General features: G+C 44.2%; 1 pseudogene; it reads right to left on the reverse strand.

The window, feature by feature from the left end:
- LOC112619306 overlaps positions 1 to 10,288 on the reverse strand; it is a 42,665-nt pseudogene extending 32,377 nt beyond the window's left edge.
- Positions 10,289 to 10,873: the final 585 nt, after the last annotated feature.

A 10,873-nucleotide genomic window follows, 5' to 3' on the forward strand; every position in this document is an offset into this window, starting at 1 on the left:
GCTAAAGTGGTACTAAGAGGAGAGTTCATAGCCCTAAATGCCTACATGAAAAAGTCTAAAACAGCACTGACAATCTAAAGTCACACCTCAAGTAAATAGAGAAACTAGAACAAACCAAACCCAAACCCAACAAAAGAAAGGAAATAACCAAGATCAGAGCAGAACTAAATGAAATTGGAACAAAAAAGTACAAAAAAAGCACAAAAGATAAATGCAACAGAAAGCTGGTTCTTTGAAAAGATAAATAAAATTGATAGACCATTAGTAAGATTAAGGAAAGAAGAGAGAAAATCCAAATAACCTCACTAAGAAATGAAACAGGAGATATTAGAGCTGACACCACTGAAATACAACAGATCATTCAAGGCTACTATGAACACCTTAATACACATAAACTAGAAAACCTAGAAGAGATGGATGACTTTCTGGAAAAATACAACACTCCTAGCTTAAATCAGGAAGAATTAGATACCCTGAACAGACCAATAACAAGCAGCGAGATTGAAATGGTAATTTTAAAATTACCAACAAAAAAAAGGTCCAGGACCAGAAGGATTCACAGCAGAATTCTACCAGACATTCAAAGAATTGGTACCAATCTTTTTGACAGTATTCCACAAGATAGAGAAAGAAGGAACCCTCCCTAATTCATTCTATGAAGCCAGCATCACCCTAATACCAAAACCAGGAAAGGACACAACCAAGAAAGGAAACTACAGACCAATATCCTTGATGAACATCGATGCTAAAATCCTTAACAAAATAGTAGCTAACTGAATCCAACAACATATCAAAAAAATAATTTACCATGATCAAGTGGGTTTCATATCAGGGATGCAGGGATGGTTTAACATATGCAAGTCAATAAATGTAATATACCACATGAACAGAAGTAAAAACAAAAATCATATGATCATCTCAATCGATGCAGAAAAACCATTCAACAAAATCCAGCATCCCTTTATGATTAAAACTCTCAGCAAAATCAGCATACAAGGGACATACCTTAATGTAATAAAAGCCATCTATGACAAACACACAGCCAACATAATACTGAAAACAGAAAAGTTGAAAGCATTCCCCCTGAGAATGGGAAAAGAGAAGGATGCCCACTCTCACCACTCTTCTTTACAGTACTGGAAGTCCTAGCCAGACCAATCAGACAAGAGAAAGAAATAAAGGGCATTCAAATAGGCAAAAAGGAAGTCAAACTGTCACTGTTTGTGGATCATATGATTTTTTACCTTAAAAACCCTAAGGATTCCTCCAGAAAGCTCCTAGAGCTGATAAAAGAATCCTGCAAAGTTTCCAGATACAAGATTAATGTACACAAATCAGTAGCTCTTCTATACACCAACAGCGACCAAGTGGAGAATCAAATCAAGAACTCAACCCCTTTTAGAGTAGCTGCAAAAATGAATAAATAAATAAAATACTTTGGAATATACCTAACAAAGGAGTCGAAAGACCTCTATAAGGAAAACTACAAAACACTGCTGAAAGAAATCATAGACGACACAAACAAATGGAAACATATCCCATGCTCATGGATGGGTAGAATCAATATTGTGAAAATGACCATACTGCCAAAAGCAATCTACAAATTCAACACCATCCCCATCAAAATACCACCATCATTCTTCACAGGGTTACAAAAAAAAATTCTGAAGTTCATATGGAACCAAAAAAGAGCCTGCATAGCCAAAGCAAGACTAAGTAAAAAGAAAAAATCTGGGGGCATTACATTACCTGATTTCAAGCTATATTACAAAGTCATAGTCACCAAAACGGCATGGTACTGGTACAAAAACAGGCACATAGATCAATGGAACAGAATAGAGAACCCAGAAATAAACCCAAAACTTACAGCCAATTGATCTTCAACAAAGCAAACAAAATCATAAAGTGGGGAGAGCACACCCTTTTCCACAAATGGTGCTGGGATAATTGGCTAGCCACATGTAGGAGACCAAAACCGGATCCTCATCTCTCACCTTATACAAAAAATTAACTCAAGATAAATTAAGGACTTAAACCTAAGACTTGAAACTGTAAAAATTCTAGAAGATAACATTGGAAAAACCTTTCTAGACATTGGCTTAGGTAAGGATTTCATGACCAAGAACCCAAAAGCAAATGCAATAAAAACAAAGACAAATAGCTGGGACCTAATTAAACTAAAGAGCTTTTGCATGGCAAAAGGAACAGTCAGCAGAGTAAACAGACAACCCACAGCATGGGAGAAAATCTTCACAATCTATACATTCAACAAAGAACTAATATCCAGAATCTACAAGGAACTCTAACAAATCAGTAAGAAAAACCAAACAATCCCATCAAAAAGTGGGCTAAGGATATGAATAGACAGTTCTCAAAAGAAGATATACAAGTGGCCAACAAACATATGAAGAAATGTTCAACATCACTAATGATCAGGGAAATGCAAATCAAAACCACAATGTGATACCACCTTACTCCTGCAAGAATGGCCATAACACCTCACCCCCCAACCAATAAAAAAAAATAGATGTTGGTGTGGACACAGTGAAAAGGGAGCGCTTCTACATTGCTGGTGGGAATGTAAACTAGTACAGTAATTATGGAAAACAGTGTGGAGATTCCTTAAGTAGAACTACCATTTGATCCAACAATCCCACTACTAGGTATCTACCCAGAGGAAAAGAAGTCATTATTCAAAAAAGATACTTGCACACGCATGTTTATAGCAGCACAATTTACCATTGCAAAATTGTGGAACCAACCCAAATGCCCATCAATCAATGAGTGGATAAAGAAACTGTGAGATATATATATATATTTGGTGTGTATATGTATGTGTGTGTATATATACACATATATACACCAAATATATACCAAATAATACCATAATACCAAACTGTGATATATATATCAGTTTATTATATATAATATAAATACCAAATAACACCATATTACCAAACTGTGATATATACATATGACAGTTTATTATACATATCACAGTTTATATATAGTATATATACCAAATAATACCATATTACCAAACTGTGATATATATATATATCACTGTTTATTTTTTATATACATATGATGGAATACTATGCAGCCATAAAAAGAAATGAATTGACAGCATTTGCAATGACCTGGATGAGACTGGAGACTATTATTCTAAGTGAAGTAACTCAGGAATGGAAAACCAAACATCATACATTCTCACTGATATGTGAGAGCTAAGCTATGAGGATGCAAAGGCATAAGAATGATATGATGGACTTTGGAGACTTGGTGGGAAGAGTGGGAGGGGGCGGGGGATAAAAGACTACAAATATGGTGCAGTGTATACTGCTCGGGTGATGGGTGCACCAAAATATCACAAATCATCACCGAAGAACTTAGGTAATCAAATACCACCTGTGCCCCAATAACTTATGGAAAGATAAAAATATAAAGAACTCTTGCTAAACTATGACAAGAAACATCAGAAACCTGACTGTATTTATTACCCGTAGCCTTATTAAGAGTTCAAGTGACCCCAAAGGGAAATCTGCAGCTCAGCCCTTTTAAAATAATGTAGGAAAGGCCTTTCTTAACTATAGACCTCCTAATAAACATAAATACTTTCAGGCTACAAAATTATGTAATCAACTTAGGATAAGTGCAAAAAGCACTCCTTAAATATGGAAATCAAAGACTCCCTTCCCCTACTAAGGAAGAGAATTTTGTTACAACCAGCTGGGAGATTAGGTCCTATTCAAAACATGAAAGAAAGGATCCCTAGCAGATCAACTTTCCCCAAAATGTAAGGGACCTTATCAAGTTCTCCTAAGTACCCCAACTGCAGTTAAACTTCTGAAAATAAACAGCTGGGGCCACCTATCTCAAATTAAACCTGTCTCTCGTAAAAAGTCCCACAGGCCGACGGAACACGGAAGACTAATCACGTTTATTCCTGTAAGCCAATCAGCGACCTCCAACTCCTGTTCAAAAAAAATACAAGAGATGGGTAACATAAAGATATGGATTGGCATTCTACTTCTGGATGTAAGTTGGAATCACGCAGAGAGTATTTTATTTACAGAGTATTTTATTTACTGAGTGGGCACAGACTTTAGCCTCTCTACAAAATCAAACTGTTGGGTATGTGGGAAATTGCTCCTTTCCTCCATTTCCAGGTGGCCCTGGCATATTCAACTGGCCAACTTAAGTTTATGGGGATTTTATTATGATTGGACATTATAAACATAGCCCCTCTTTTCCCATGTATCATAGCCACACAGGCCTTAGCCCCTTCCCCTCCTATGAAGAAACAAAACAGCATCCTTCTAATCTAATTAAAAAACAGCTAAATTCCACCCCAACTTTAGGTTATGCTATACATAATGAACTTGGGCAAATGACAGCTATTCAAGTACAGGCATCAGGCAAATCACCTCTATGTTTTAAAAGGCACAGCAGTCACCACCTAACTGGAACCCATAATATGGGATGGCTGTCACCTGTAATCAGATCCTTCTTTTAACAGATCAAATGTGGATGGGATGGCAAGACAATTTCCCAAAAATAAGTGCCTACCCTTCTCCTTGGGATGGTTATGGGCTTGCAGAACTCATGGCTGGCCATACTTACCTTATAACTGGACTAAAAGGTATACATGGGATCATCCTTATCTCCAGAGATCTATCCTAACCAAATTGGACTCTATCCTATCTAACTGGGAAATTGTGAAAGCTCACCATAGGCAACAAAACGGTTCTATTTGAAGGCTGTATTTTCCCCACAGGTAGCTACAATCAGTATCGAGTTACAAGGTGAAGCCTTAGTGAAGCACACGGCTGCAGTTTTCAATAATACACCCTAGGCCCTTACCCTCCTGAGGAAACTTCTCCGATTAGGCAGGTAGTCTTACAAAACCATATGGCTTTGGACATTTTAACAGCAGCCCAAGGGGAGAACTGTGCTTTAATTAAAACCGAATGTTGTGTGTGTGTTCCAGACTATTCACATAATATTACCCAGACTATAGAAGCTTTAGACACTCATATCTGTGCCATTAATGTGCTATCGGTCAACCCTTTATCAGCTTGGTTCCAACAACTGCCCAGTTCTTGGGGCAGGACCCAGGCTGAATAGGGGCGATGATATTCCTGACCCTGTTTAGTTTACTTGAAATAATTTTACTTATTCTGCTTTGCTGTTGTGGTTGCACTCTTTGTGTAGAAATGCAAGACAAGCTCACGCAATGCTTTCTTAAATTAAACACGTACTAATCTGCCAGACATCACCTTTTGTGAGAACTCGGGAGTTATAAACAACCTTAACCATACCAACGCTGTCTAACTGAGCTTCTCTCTACCCTGAATGCAAGAGACCCCAATTTAGGCAGGAATATCATCACCCCTATTCAGCCTGAAAAAGTTACAGAAGACAGATCTTCGTCCCTCTGCAACCCCCAGGATTAACGGTCCTTTTGTAAAGGGAAGGGGGAGATATGTCAGAGGCATTCAAACCAGAGCAACTCCATTTTGAGTGAGGGCTAGGAAAATGAGGCTTAGACTTGCCGGACTGCGTTCCCAAAAGGTTAGACATTCCTAGCCTCTAGATGTTTACAGTTAAGGGAACAAATTAATAATGTTTACTAAACAGACCCAGACTTGGGAGTGTCCAGATATTCTGATATCTGGAGAACAAAGGCATTCCTAATTTTGCTTTAAAAATAATAATATTAATTATTGCAAAATATACTAATTAAGAAAATTAATCCTTTATCACAAACCCTTGTAGCAGAGCACATCTCCTGAGAATCTTTTTTATCACATATATACACACACATGTATATACACACATATATACATATCTACACATATATATGTATATATACACACATATATACATGGTACAAGCATTGTGCCTATGGTGGATGCATTCCTCCTCTTTTAGTAATGCCCTACTCTTTCTGTGGAGTAGCTGTGCTTTCACTACTTTACTTTCTTAATAAAATTGCTTTTACTTGGCACTGTAGACTCACCCTAAATTCTTTCTTGCACAAGATCCAAGAACTGTCTCAGGGTCTGGATTGGGACCCCTTTCCTGTAACAGCACCATTAGCTCTTTTTTTTTCTTTGTTTTTTTTTGAAACTGAGTCTCGCTCTGTCACCCAGGCTGGAGTGCAGTGGTGCCATGTTGGCTCACTGCAACTTCCGCCTCCCTGGTTCAAGCGATTCTCGTGCCTCAGCCTCCTGAGTAGCTGGGATTACAGGTGCCTGCCACCACTCCTGGCTAATTTTTGTATTTTTAGTAAAGACAGGGTTTCACCATGTTGGCCAGGCTAGTCTCGAACTCCTGAACTCAAATGATCCACCTGCCTCGGCCTCCCAAAGTGATGGGATTTCAGGGGTGAGCCACACCATTAGCTCCTTAAGCAATTCAAATAAAATTTCTTTTCTAGGTCCGTATTGAGTACAGCATATATTTACTCAATAAAAAGTATCAATATCAATTTAGGCTATTTTCCTGATGGCGAAAGATATTTAGTTTGGCAAGTTTCTAAAACTTTCTCTCTTGGTGACACTCTCAGAGCAGACTCACAAAGCCATCTACCTAGGAGATATGAGAACTGTTCCCCAAATAATGTAAATAAAAATGCTCTCTTTGGGAGGCGGGTGGATCACCTGAGGTCAGGAGTTCGAGACCAGCCTGGCCAACATGGTGAAACCCCTTCTCTACTAAAAATATAAAAATTAGTTGGGCATAGTGATGAGTACCTGTAATCCAAGCTACTCGGGAGGCTGAGGCAGGAGAATTGCTTGAACCCAGGAGACGGAGTTTGCAGTGAGCCGACACGGTGTCACTGCACTCTAGCCTGGGTGACAAGAATGAGGATGTCTCAAAAAAAAAAAAAATGCTCTTACGTGTACCATATTTGGCATTTTATACACTGCTTTCACATAGAATATCTACTCTGATATTCTTAAATATCTGCTGTGAGGTAGCATGAATCTTATTTCACGGATGAAGTAACTAGGGCTCAGAGACGTAAAGCCACTCACTCACCCCAGGTCAATGCAGCTAGTGGGAAACAGAACCTGAGGCTGGAAAGCAAGTCCATCTGTCCCCCACACCCATGCTGCCTTTTGAATAGTGACAGCTACCAAACAAGAAAGGAAATAGAATGTCAGGTACCTTTCTGCGTGCTGGCCCGTGCTCTGCTGTTTGCTCTCGAAGGCTCTGAAGCTGCTCATGTCCATGTAGCCATCGTTTTCATATGCTGTGGACAGGGATCTGCTCTGATCTTCAAACAGCTTCCTGAACATGCCAGCCCTGCAGGCCTCTGGGGCAGAATCTGGATATTCTTGTAGTCCGAGTTCATGGCTGGAATGTTCTCATAGTCTGAAGTGTCAGTGCTGGGGAAGGAGACAGATGGTGGCTTGGCCAGTGGCAAGGGCAGGAAGGGCGGCCGGGAGCGGTCTTTGAAGGGCTCCACTCTGGTCACCGTCCTGCTGAAGGGGACGCTTTCCTCTTGCCATCTCTATAAAAGATGAGGGAGGAGGGGGATTCAGAAGCCTGGAGCTTCCCAGTTCGAGACTTAAGCTGAGGGGAGTTACTGGGGTTTCTCTGGTCAACTTCCAGAATCCTGGAAGGCCCGTGGCAGCTGGATTCTGAAGAGGACCTGGAGGAAGACACCTTCACGTGCAATTTACTCTCTGTCTTTGGTTTTTCTTTTTTCTTTTTCTTTTTGTTTTTGAGACGGAGTCTCACTCTTGTTGCCCAGGCTAGAGTGCAATGGTACAATCTCGGCTCACCACAACCTCTGCCTCCCAGGTTCAAGTGATTCTCCTGCTTCAGCCTCCCGAGTAGCTGGAATTACAGGTGTGCACCACCATGCCTGGCTAATTTTTGTATTTTTACTAGAGATGAGGTTTCACTATGTTGGCCAGACTGCTCTTGAACTCCTGACACTAGGTGATCTTCTCGCCTCAGCTTCCAAAAGTGCTGGGATGACAGGCGTGAGCCACCACGCCTGGCCTCTCCATCTTCTTCTTAAACATCAGTGCCAGGAACCGCTTAAAGGATGACTTCTTCTTGCACTTGTCCGAGAAGTTGCTCTCGATCAGGAGCGAGGGAGAGTTCTTTGTGATGGGCTTCATGGTGATGCAGGCCAGGTCAAAAGGAGGTGGGATGTCGACCATGGAAGAAGGCGTGGAGGTGCCGCTGGACGGAAGTGGTTTCTCTGGGAGAAACTCCCAGACAGGACAGAGAGATGTTCCTCTTTCCTCTTTATCCTGTGGTCATCTAACCCTAATCCTCCTGGCTCCCAGTTCACAGAGACGGGAACAGGAATCTCTTGGCCTTCCATGGAGAACCACCAAGGGTATAAAGTGAAGGCCCTGGGCTTCGATGGCAAGGCCCTGCTGGCTTCCAGGGGCTTCCCTTCCAGTGACAAAAGCTATTTCCTGCCTCCTCTGCAGCACCTCTGATGCCAGGGGCTGAGGAACCTACCTCAGATCTGGTTTCTTTGGGGGCAGTTTCTGGGATGGTTTCTGGCCCCCTTCCCAAAGTGGGGCCAGGCCCTTGTGCCAATGTTCTACCTGTCCACGGAGACCAGGCTACCTTCTGCTTCACAGTTCATTTCTTCTTTTGAGCCATAACCACCCAGGGCGTCCAATGCAGCCTGCCCTCCTCCAGGGGCTGCCAGACTGACAGGCCCCCTCCCATCACATAGGGGTTGGCCAGTGTGTCATCAATGACCTCCTCCTCCTCTTCCCCCTCCTCCTCCTGGGAGGCTTACTCCCATCACATAGAGGCTGGCCAGCGTGTCATCCATGGCCTCCTCCTACTCCTCCTCCTCCCCTCCTCCTCCTGGCAGGCCCACTCCCATCACATACAGGCTGGCCAGTGTATCATCCATGGCCTCCTCCTCCTCCTCCCCTCCTCCTCCTGGCAGGCCCACTCCCATCACATAGGGGTTGGCCAGCATGTCATCCACGAAGACCTCCTCCTTCTCCTCCTCCCCCTCCCCCTACTCCTCCCCCACCTTCTCCTTCGGCAGGACCACCACATCAGGGGCTATAGGACCCTCTGCCGCTCCATCTTTCAGGGAGCCATGCTGGCCACACAAAGCCCCGACCACGGGGTCCTCCTCCGCACACAGCCCCAACTTTGGTGCCTGCTCTGATTCTAAGCCTTTCATTGACTCAGAAAGAGGAGAACAGCTCTCACTACAAAAAGAGGTGCTCTCCGTTGGGAAGAACTCGTAGGGGCTTCCTGTGAGGGAAAAAAGTTGTCCATGCAGTTGTTCTGGAAAAGGATGATCTATCTGGCAGCTCTCCTCGGCAGGCTCATCCTGTGCACGGTCCTCCAGGGTGGCAGCTGCCACTTTTTGGTTGGTTTCCTCCTCGTGGTCAGGTGGTTCACTGAAGTAAACCTGCTCCCCAACTGTGACACCTGTGGCTTCTTCCCATCCCTCCTCAAGAACCTCAGGGCAGTCTGTGGCCATCTCTGCCTCCTGGACCCCCATGGCCAGCTCCTTCTCAGGGGGCTCCTCGCTGGCTTCCTCAGCATCCTGTCCCATGTCCTCGGTGGGCCTGTCAGGACCCAAACCCTCATCTGCCCCTGCTGGGTCTGTGCTGGCACAGCCTTCCCCATCATCCTCCTCTGCCTCCTGGGGGTTGTCGGGGGGGCTCGTGCTCCTCTCCATGGATGTGAGGCAGGAGGAGGTCACTCTGGAAGACTGCCTCTCCAGCCCAAGAATCATCGTCCTCCAGGCTGCACTCCCTGTGTGGCTGCACCAGCTTCTCTTCCTCCTCACTTCCGGACACCTGCTCCAGTGTCCCTAGCTTATGGCCACAGCCCTCTCCTTGGTCCTCAGGAGCAAAGTCTGTGCCTTCCTCACCCTCCCTGCTCAGTGATACTGCAGCTAGGGCAGCAGTCACTGCCAAGTCCTCCCCAGCTCCCATCCCCTCCAGGCCACAGGCCTCACCTCCCTCCTCACACTCCTCTTCCTCTTCCCCAGAGGCCTCAGGAGACACCAGGGCTGCATTCCCTGTACTGCCCCATCCTTGGGTTCATCCTCCCTCAGCAGAGCCCTGGGGACTACGATGTAATCCTCGTCAGTCTCTGACTCAGAGCACTTCGGGATGGACCGGGGCCCTTCATCAAGCATCCTGTCTACACAGAGCAGCCGCCCGTTGCTGCATTTGTTCAAGCTGTCATTCAGGTACATACTGGCTCTCCACTCGTTTGGGGCAGTCAGCCTGGGCTTGGGGGCAATGGGGGCCTTCGGACCCCTGAACATGGAGTTTGGACTGTGAAGACTATCGGGCCTGGGTGAGGAAGGGAATTTGGGCACAGTCACTGGCGTCAGTGGACTGGTAGTCTTTGGCTTGGGAGCAACAGGTGGTTTTGGCAAATCTAGAGGACAAAAATAGAGAAAAGGAGAAAAAGTACGATTAACTTTATTTCCATTCAGAGTCTCCTACACACCACTTGCTGGGGACATTGCAGATGGTTCCATCTGCCCATGTGAAGCCCACCTCCCGTGCTTCGTGTTAGGCTTATGCCCTCCACCAGAATCTTTAAAACCCCTTGATTTTCCACTAAAGATTCATTCTGCAAACAAGGTGAACAGACCTCTGTTCTACACACAGCCAACTAATGAAAATCAACCAAATGAAATCCTGCGCTCCTCAAATGAAGTGTCCGGGTCAGTGCATTCATTCATCCAGCAGGTACTGATAAACACTTTCTATGAGCCAGCGACCACGAGAAAAGGCTGAACTTGCCGTCACCCTCCCTGCTGCCCTCATGGAGCTTACATTGCCCCCTTCTACAGCTACTCCATTGGGTACCCACTAGCTACACACATAGCACTGCAGAAGGC

This window comes from Theropithecus gelada, chromosome 2, assembly GCF_003255815.1.
Source record: "Theropithecus gelada isolate Dixy chromosome 2, Tgel_1.0, whole genome shotgun sequence".
In the NCBI taxonomy this organism is placed as follows: Eukaryota; Metazoa; Chordata; class Mammalia; order Primates; family Cercopithecidae; genus Theropithecus; species Theropithecus gelada.